General features: G+C 46.5%; 1 pseudogene; it reads right to left on the reverse strand.

The window, feature by feature from the left end:
• Nucleotides 1–590: 590 nt before the first annotated feature.
• On the reverse strand, nucleotides 591–682 carry LOC144245155 (U5 spliceosomal RNA; annotated as a pseudogene).
• Between the last annotated feature and the right edge of the window lie 9,550 nt (nucleotides 683–10,232).

Consider the following 10,232-nt stretch of genomic DNA (forward strand, 5'->3'; position numbering starts at 1 on the left):
ACAGGGAGTGAGTAGGATGGATTGAATTTTTTTTTTTTGAAATGTTTTATTTATTTCTAGGAGAGAGAGAGAAAGAGACAGCGTGAGCAGGGGGGAGGGTCAGAGAGAGGGAGTCACAGACTGAAACAGGCTCCAGGCTCTGAGCTGGCAGTCAGCACAGAGCCCGACGCGGGGCTCGAACCCACGAACCGCAAGATCATGACCTAAGCGAAAGGCGGACGCTTAACCGACTAAGCCACCCAGGCGCGCCTGGATTGAATATTTTTATATTTGAGATTATCTATTTGCTCAAACTAGCTTGCAGCTCCCACGTGACTACACAGACAAGTTATCAAATAAAACACAAAACAGTGACACATAAGCCATAGATGGTACTTACTGAGTCTCTGATTATAAGCACTGAACTATCCTAAGATTCTACATGGAGGCAAAGAGGACTTACTGATTATGTTCTGAACTGTGCCTTCCTGAATGATCCCTGACATCGGCTCTGGAACTTGTTGGCTTATACCTTGTTAATGAGCTATGTTAAGATGGTTATTTGAGATCGTTTTTTTTTGCTGAAATGTGGACTGATGGAGGTTTATTTCATGAGTGGAGTTGACCTACTGGGAGAAATCCTCCACAGAAATCTTTAGTAAAAGGCGAAAGATCTATACGATCTGAAGAGAAACCAGAGTATTCTACTGGGAGAAATCCTGACGTGAGCANGCCTGCCCAGCATGAACTCTCAGCCCTCACACGCCCAGCTGTTCGTTGTATGGGCAGACTCCAAGGAAAGAAGTAAAAACATTACGGCTGAGCTTTATAGAGGCAAACAAGCTAATAATCATCCTGATGGATAACTAATATTGCCCATTCCATGGAGAGTGGTCCAAAGTAAGTGTATGTAATAAATGAGAAGAGCAAAGGAACATCTGCTTAGAGCTTTGGAGTGCTCCAACTCCAAAGGATTCTCATTGCTGGATGAAATATCTCCAGTGCATACTCCAAAATGTTCTAGAAAACACCCGAGGATGTCTCATGTGCCACACTGAGAAGTTAATACTTTCAGAGCTGCCATTTTCTGGAGGCCATCAGGCTCCCTAATAGGTTTTATTCCAAGCTCCGCCTCTCATCTCCTGATGCTACCGCTCCCTCCTGGGATGTCACTGGTTCTAGGACACAGCTCATCTATTTGGCACTAGTGTTCCTTGCTGAGACATGGCAAGTAAAGGCTGATGGGTTTGGCAGCAGAATTGTTCTGAGCAGAGCCAACGTGCACCCTCTGGGAGGTTAAGAAGCAAACAAACAAGGGGCACCTGGGTGGTTCAGTTGGTTAAGCATCCAACTTCGGGTCAGGTCATGATCCCACGGTTCGTGGGTTCGATCCCTGTGTCGGGCTCTGCGCTGACAGCCAGCTCAGAGCCTGGAGCCTGTCTTCAGATTCTATGTCTCCTTCTCTCTCTGACCCTCCCCTGCTCATGCTGTCTCTGTCTCTGTCTCTCAAAAATAAATAAAACATTAAAAAAAATTTAAAAAGCAAACAAACAAGACAGCTAGCATGTGTTGTTTCCCCCTCCTCCCCCTCTTCCACCTCCACCTCCACCTCTTCTTCTTCCTCCTTCTTTATATAACTTTTCTGAGTAGAGATTGGGTATCTCAACACCAGATTGACCGGTGGGAACTCAGGCCCCTTAACATGATTGAACAAACATTTTCAAGTCACATATATTTTGAGCATCAGCAAAGGGCAGGCTTTTCCTGGTAAAAGGCTTACTGTGAGTTGAGATCTTTTTGGTTGGCCCAGAACTGCTTCTGCTGTCTCTTCATGTGCCCGTCCCTGGTCCTAGAAAGAGTATAAATGCTGACATAAGCTTGTAGTTCAGACTTTTCTTATGGCACTATTTCACTTTTTCCTGGGTAGCAGGAAGGCCCTCTACTCCCCCATGCAATTAGCATCAATGGGCTTCTTGCTGGCACAGTCACATAGGAAACAGAAGAACTGCACTGGTTTCTGCTGTTGTGTTTGTATATTTTGCACACAGAACACAAGAGGACCCCACTCCAACTACTGTTGTTAAATCCTGATTGCTGCTGACACATTATCAGGGACAACAAAGTGGAAGCCCTTTTGTTCTTTGCTCTCTGCAAGGGAACAGCCCACTGAGGTCAGATGCTCTCCTTCCTTCCACTTCATATATACTTTGACTCTAAAACCATGCATTTGAGCTCAACAAAACCTTTTGGGGAATGTTCCATTGTAGACGTACCGGTTTGGTTCATCTCATCTTATGTCAAGAAGTATTTGTTTAGGATCTATTCTTTTTTTCCCAATGTTTTTATTTATTTTTGAGGGAGAGAGAAACAGAGCATGAGTGGGAGAGGGGCAGAGAGAGAGGGAGACACAGAATCCGAAGCTGACTCTAGGCTCCAAGATGTCAGCACAGAGTCCTACTTGGGGCTCAAACTCACAAACCGTGAGATCATGACCTGAGCTGAAGTCGGACACTTAACCGACTGAGCCACCCAGGCGTCCCTAGGATCTATTCTTTTCTCTGGGGTTGCACAGAAAACCAAGTCACTGTCCCTACCTTCAAGGAACTCACAGTTTATGGTGGAGAAAGAGTTGCCAATCAAATACATTAAAATGACTTTGGAACAATCTACAAGAAGAGATATAGATGCTATTATGGAAGAAAGGGAGACACTGACTCTTACCTGGGTGAGACAGGAAGTCTAAGGGCAGTGATGATAGAGCCAAATCTTAAAGGAAGAATAAGAATTTTTCAAGCATTTATTCATTCACTCAACAAATATTAAATTTCCATGTGCTAGGGAGGTAGATTCCAGCAAGTATGTGAATGAGGCCTAAGAGTGAGTGATGGTTGGAGCATGGAGAAATATCAGGAAGAGGGAAGACCATGGAGAGGGGCCTGAATAGGTAAGAGAAGGTGTGGTCAAGAAACTGTGGAAGGGGGTGCCTAGGTGGCTTAGTTAATCCTCCAACTCCTGATTTTGACTCAGGTCATGACCTCATGGTTCGTGGGATCGAGCCCCACGCTGCACAGAGCCTGCTTGGGATTTTCTGTCTCCCTCTCTCTCTGCCCCTTCCCCACTCTCTCTTTCAAAATAAATAAATAAACATTTAAAAAGTGTAAGGACAGGTGCACAGAGGAGGTTGCGAGTGCCGGAGTAGGACACAGGGACTCAATTCTAAAGAGCCTGAGCCAGGGAGGCCTGGGTGGCTCAGATGGTTAAGCTTTTAGCTCAGGTCGTGATCTCATGGTTTTGTGAGTTCGAGCCCTATGTAGGGCTCTACACTGACAGTGTGGGACCTCCTTGGGATTTTCTCTCTCCGTCTCTTTCTACTCCTCCCCCACTCATGCTGTCTCTGTCTCTCTCGAAATAAATAAACTTAAAAATTTTTTTATTTAAAGAGGCTGAGCTTTATTCTGCACAGGAGGAGAATCGCTGAAGGGCTCTAACAGCGACATAAACAGGCTTGTGTCTTAGCAAGACAGCACTGTCCTGTGTGTAAAGGACAGTCTGGGTGGAGACAAGACTCAAAGAAAGGAAAGCAGTTAGGAGGCTCTTGCTGTAATTAACAGAGAAGAGCAAAGGCTTGGGTCTGAATAAAGGCAGTGGTATTGACATTGGAAAAAAAGGGCATACATGTGAGTTCAGGAATGGTAGGGTTTGTTGCCTGCGCACGTGTAGTGTGGATAAAGGACACTTCAGAAGACCGGAGCAGGAGAGGATTTGCTGGAGAAAGATGATATATTGTGTTTGGAACAACTTAAGCTTGAAAATGCCGGTAAGTATGTCATTTGGGCAGTCAGAAATGTGGCTCTCGACTTTGGGAGAAAGGCTGGGTTGGAGGTACTATTTGAGGAACTGCTTCCGTAGGTGGTAACCAAAGCCAAGGAGGTGGATAGAAGGACAGCGTAGGAAGGGAAGAAGCACAAAGACAGCAGTATCTGGGCAATAAAGGGTGGCGGGGAGTAGACAGCAAGGTGATCTAGATGAAAAACAGAGACAGAAAACCTCGAGACAGAAGAGATCACTCTTTTAGAAGCCAAGGGCGGAGAACGTTTCAGGAAGGTGGGGATGCAGAAAGGAATGCTTTTAAAGGTAAAAAACAAAATGAAAGGAGAGAGGGAGAAAGGGAGAGAAAGGAAGGGAGAAGGAAAGGCAGGCAGGAGGAAAGGCTGGGAGGCAGAGAAGCAGGATGAAGGCTACAAAGACACTCTTGGACTTGACAATTAGGACATCATTTATTGAACTTGGAGTAGTTTAGTAGAATTTTAGAAGACATATAGACTCCTTCCTACTTCAAACTGGTTTATGAAGGTCTTCCTTACAAGAGGCACAAACAAAAAACACCTTTGAGTCTGTTATTTAAAAACAAAACAAAACAAAACAAAACACACATGCACTAGCTCAGGTTGAGTCAAGCTTTAGCAAATTAGCGTAGTTCAGCTTCTGGTTCACAGTTCAGTGCAGTTAATATCTACCTCCAACACCTTGCCATCTTCTGTAGTCCCCTAAGCCAAGGGCTGGTTCCTGGTAATCCTTTCTCTGAAAGACCCTACTGTTTTCCTGGTTGGTGAGCTTGGGACTTCAGAGGCTGATCTTACCACTTCAGAAATCTTATCACTTAACCTTCTGTCCATAGGTCTGATTATAGAATTTTCCAGCTCACAAGAAGCTTGCTTCCAAGAAAAATACCATGTTTCTTTGTCTTTCCTGTTTCATTCTCTTCCATGTCCAGGAGTAAATTTTAGGGCTCTTGGCCAGAGCTATTTTGTAAAGCAAATTGGGAAACCACAACATAAAGAATGTGGGGAAATCTGTCAGGGAGAGAAGAAGGAATTGAAAGAGGCAAAGACATCACTATAAAAGAGCCATAGATTAACCATGGAGCCAGGGGAGAACGGAAAATAAGAGAGAGGGAGAAAGGACGGCACAGAGAAGTACAAAAGTAAAGGTAAAATATTATTTTAAGGTATTCTTATATCCTAAAATGTTTGTTGATGAAATGAATAAAAACAAAGCAGGAGAAAACATGGGGCCACTGTGAACACTGCCTCCTTTGTGACCCTCAGCTGCTGGGTACCCCATCCTCTCTCGTGTTTACAATCCAGGTTATGGGATAAATCCTGCCCAGGTGCGTGCTGGGCAGTGTGGGTGCTGCCCAATTCTCCCGTGTTGCAGAGATGTGCCATCTTCCATGCTTGCTGGTATTTCACAGATTCAGGTCTGTTTACTCTGGGTAGTAAACGGCCCCCCAAGTCCATACTTTGCAAGGATATGACCAGGTTGACTGTCTTTGGAGACTGGTAGGTTGTTTGTCCCAGAACAGTTGACTCAGAAACCTTCCTTTCATTGCTCAGAGAGAAATATCTGCATACAGATGAGGGGCTGATACCAGACTCCATCTGGTTGCCAGAATAAACATCCAATGGGTATGTAGATGTAAGAAAAAGTCTTCAGTTGGGGTTATTGTCTAGAATGGACACCTCCTTAGGACTCTGTCTTTCTGCCTCTTGACTAGTCTAATTATTGGCATCATTCCCCCAAATGGTTTCTCCATGAAGCAGTGACTGATAGCTGGCAGGCCCAGATTAAGATCCATACAGTATGACAGCCAGACAGAGAGGTGGCTCTTAACCTAACCTTCAGCTAGAAAATCTCTATGGGAGGATTATGATCAACCTGGGTTGGATTCGATGCCTATCCACAGACTAACCACTGTGGCCATTGAGGTGAAGTTCTACAATTAGCTCATTTCAGGGCAGGGGTCTACATCTCAATCACTACCTAGAAATATATGGTCCCATTAGATGTTAGGTCCCTATAGCTCCTGAAGTCAGTTTGCTGGAGATTGCTGGAAGAAGAGTATCCTTGCTTTTGGCAGAGTGCCGGGCCACCTGAAGAAACCCTCTCTCTTTTGGGTATTGCATGCACGTTTGTGAAGTATGAGGATGCCAAAGACATTCTGCAAGTATGAGGGGAGTCAGCCAACCACAGAGGAGGACATGTCTGAGGATGTGGTAGAGAAGCAGAGCTGAAGTCTCTGGACCAGTCCACCCCTGAAGCCTGCCCTTCCTCGGGCGCTTGGGCCACAGCTGTTCATATTGAATTCATACTGGATTTCTGGTTTTGTTTTTGTTTTGCAACCTGTAACCCGAAACACCCTAACTGCTATGTGGTAGTGGGGGATTGGTTCCAGAAAAAATAAGAGATGCTGAGCAACCAAAAAAAATGTCCACTAAACTGAGGATGATGAGCACATGGCAGGGAGGACATCTGTGGCCAGGCTTAAGGTCAAGGGAAGAGCCTGGATCTTCACTGATGTTCAGTGGGAAACACAGACAGGAGAGCAGGGTGAGGCCTTCTCATAATTACTGAACCTCACGGAAGTTCCCTACTACGTGCGGCTACTGTTTCTAGGAGCTGGGTCCGAGGGCGAGGAGTACTTGGCTACACTGCATGCCAGCTGTTGGTCTGGGGGTCTGGGCCCGCTGGGGTCTCCCCTTCTGGACAGTGATCTCTGAGGAAGTGGAGCTGGAACCTCAAGCTGGGGGTGTGGCTCCTACCCCTGAACCCCTTCTGTGCTTCTCCAGGACTGGCCTCCAACTTGCTGGAGGTGCCGTGCAGAGAAGGGTGGGTGAGGGTCAGGGCCACACGAAAAGAGGGCTCTGTGAAGCAAGGGCTTGGGAGAAGACACTCTCAGGGACAGAGGGCAGCAGGGCAGGGCGCTTCCCCGCATCAGCCGGAAGCCTCCAGCTCGGCCAGCTGCTGGGGAAGTGGCTCTTCCCCAGGTGCCAGCTCCTCTCCAGACCCTGTGGCCAGAGAGTCCGCTCATCTCTCTCTCTCACCCAAGCCCCAGGGAAGCCCAGGCCCAGGGGACAAAGCCGCCTTGTTGTGGAGCTCTGATTTCTGAGTGGCCTCTTGTTTGGGGACCCAGGGAGCAAGAAGAACGAGCTGTGAAGCTAGGAAAGTATTGCCCTGGAGCCGGGCTGCAATTTCTTTTTGTTCCTTGCCAAGTGCCCCTCCGATCTAGGACAGAGGGCCTGCTCCCAGCTGGAAGTCAGAAGGGAGAAGGGGCCCCGGCCTTCAGGCTCCGGGGAAGCAGGACCACGGGGAGCAGGAACAAGGGCCTCACAGATCCCTCGGGGAAGTGTGAGGTGTCTGAGTCCACGGATTGTTCAGCCTAACCTGACGGGTGTGTCTGTGAGTGACTGTAGGTGACCCACCAGTTCTTGGTCTCAGGCTTTGTCCCACGGAGGCATTACAGTGACTTTGCCTGACAAAGGGGCCTGGCTCGTGCGCTGGATGTACGTACACGCTTGCCAGTTCATGTGCACTTGCTACTGCTTGTGCACGCCTCTGTCCTAGGGGTGCCAGGAGTAATTGTGCAAAGGTCCTACCATATGTGATGAAAATGCGTGCACCTTCCTTAGACTATGGCACAGCCTCCTAACCGGCCCCTTGATGCTCTCTGTCAGGGATCCTTGCACTTTCTCACCAAAGAACCCCTTAAATAACAGTTCTCAATCCTGACTGCCCATCAGAATCATCTAAGGAGCCTTTAAAAATAGCAATCCCTGGGCCCCATCCTCAGACATTTGGATTTATATGGTAAAGGTCTAGGTCATCCTCAGATGATGATGTGGAGCCAGGATCCAGAACCATGGGCTAACGGAAGGGACCATGAGCCCCTCTGCTCCGGATGGGGCCCAGGTTGCTCACACCCAGGGTGAGACTCCTCAGTATTTGCCTGTTTTTTATTTAACATTCCTATGAATTTTTTTGCCATAAACTTCATACATCCATCATGTAACTCTACTTAATTTTAAGTTATTCACCAGTAAGCTAAACTTCCACTCCAAGAAGGTGCTCCACGTTTTTCCTGTGCCTGTCACAGCAACACACAACTCCATGCTCCCAGACCACATGGGCCCAGGGATGAGGACCAGGGCTGATTTACCCGTGGCTCCCAAAAAGCCTCTCACTGACAAGTCTTTGGAATGTGTTTGCCAATGATATTTACCAAGGGCAGGTCAGTTTTCCTAAAAGGTCCCTCTGCTGTCCTCTTTGCTCAGAGTGTATATGGTGGCTCTCCATGGCCGGGCACCCTGATGCTGAAATGGGAGACAGACGCCTTGGTGGTACAGAAGCATTCTGTCATGGGATTCGTGAACATTTTTTTTAAAAGGAGGTATATGCTTATTTTATGTATGTTAGATAAATATAAATAGGACATAAAACTTGTGATTATTACATTATTCTTTCTTTTTTCTTTTTTAAAAAAAGGAATAGCTTTAAATTTAAGGAAAATCACTGTGTAAATAGTAGTACAGGTGGTACTTGGGTGTATATGATCTAAGGATTTAATTCAAGCCCTCCTAATCTGGCCCCAAGCTGCCGTTCCAGCTTTATTTTCTCCTCCTTCCCAATAGAGGCCCTCTGCTTTGTCAAAAAGGCTCACACATTGTCCCATATATAAGGGTCCCATAAAACACGGGCTCCGAAACTATCCAACCTGGTTGAAACCAGTAGCCCATGCAAACTCAAGGGGAGGAGATACACTCTACCTCTTGATGGAGAAATTGTGTGGAAGGACATGCAGAATGGGTAGTACTGTCATGGCTGTTTTGGGGAAATACAATCTGCCGAAATCCATTTTATGGATTTCATATATGTTTCAAGATCTTCATATATATATGTAAGTTAGGTTCAAGATAAACTGGCAAGAAATTCTTTCTTTTTCCTCTCCTCCCTCATGACAGGAACCTGGGAATAATCCAGTCTGAGAGAAACTTTAGGGATTAAATTCAAAGTGCCAGGCATGCAGTAAACACTCAGTAAATGTGATTGCCATTATTAGATGATGCGGAGGCCACTTTTGGTTTCTCTCCCCCGGCCACGAGCACTCACCCAAGATGGGACAGGTTGGATTTGAACCCAGATTTTTCTGACTCTGGCCTCAGTGTGGTTCCCACCTTGGACACGGCTTCTCGACAGTGAGGATGTGGTGGTGGTGGTGGTGGGGTGTCTCTGTGGTGGCTCTCGGTGCCAGTGAAGCTGCCAGGTGGTCACAGCTGAGTTTGCTCTTTCCATAGTTCACTGCAGATGGTACCCGGGAGCCAAGGGCCATTAACCCCAAGGTCATGGAGAAACATAGCTGCCGTTGTTCCAGGATGCAAATGTGCTTCTTCACTCTAGCCAGTGGGAAAATGCCAGTTCCTGTGGGAAAGGGGCAAGTGTGTGGAGGGGTGTGTGGGGGGGAGGGTAGAGAGGTGAGGGGGCTTGGCGTGAAGTGCTGGGCAATGTGGCATGATGGCTTCTATCCTTTTCAGAGCACCTCCTATGTACTCTCAGCTCTGGACCTTTGCACATGCCACTCTTTAGTCAGTGTTCATTTATTCACTCAGGAGCTCTTTGCGAGCCCCCTCTTATTTGCCAGTCACTATGAAAGGTGCTGGACAAGAGAGGAAAGTCGTGTACCCTCCTGGAGCTTACCTTCAGGTGGTAAGGGGAACGGGGAGGGACAGAAAGTATTCATGGAAACAAATAAAAATGATCATCCCAGATTTGTGATCTGTTAATCACTAAGAAGAAAATAAACAAGGTAATGGAAAAGGGAATAGCTTGGAACACTTCCCAGACCTAATTATCCTTTAGGATGTAACCCAGATAGCACGTCCTCTGGGAAACCTTCCTGGCCCAACAAGGCTGGGTTAGATGAGCCTCTAACGTGGCTCACGTGGCCAGTTTCCTGCTTGTGTCACTTGTTTACAGGTCTGTCTTTCACACTAGCCTGTGCGCCCCTTGAGGACAGAGACTAGGTAGTGTCCCAGGCACCCGGACACTGTCTGGCAGCACAGGTGCTCAGTGCCTATTTGTTAAAAAAAAAAAAAAAAAATGAATGGATGGGGGGATGGTGGCCATGTTTGGTAAAATCTCACCCTGAAGAGTGAGGCTATTTTTAATGCAGTTATGGCCTCAAAACTGTGTGATCTTATTGCATTCTTCCTAACTGTTGCTGGCTGGGTTTTTTTTTTTTTTTAAAACATATTTTGGGATCTTAATGAATGAGAATGATTTGCACTACAGCATATGGCTACTTTAATTACACAAAGGGCATCATTTTAGTAGGATAATAAATAGTGTATAATTTATCAGGCCTCGTGTGTATTTTACAAGTATACCATGTGGGCCATATAAATCATTCTATACTTGGG

This window comes from Crocuta crocuta, unplaced genomic scaffold, assembly GCF_008692635.1.
Source record: "Crocuta crocuta isolate KB4526 unplaced genomic scaffold, BGI_CrCroc_1.0 scaffold374, whole genome shotgun sequence".
Lineage (NCBI taxonomy): Eukaryota > Metazoa > Chordata > Mammalia > Carnivora > Hyaenidae > Crocuta > Crocuta crocuta.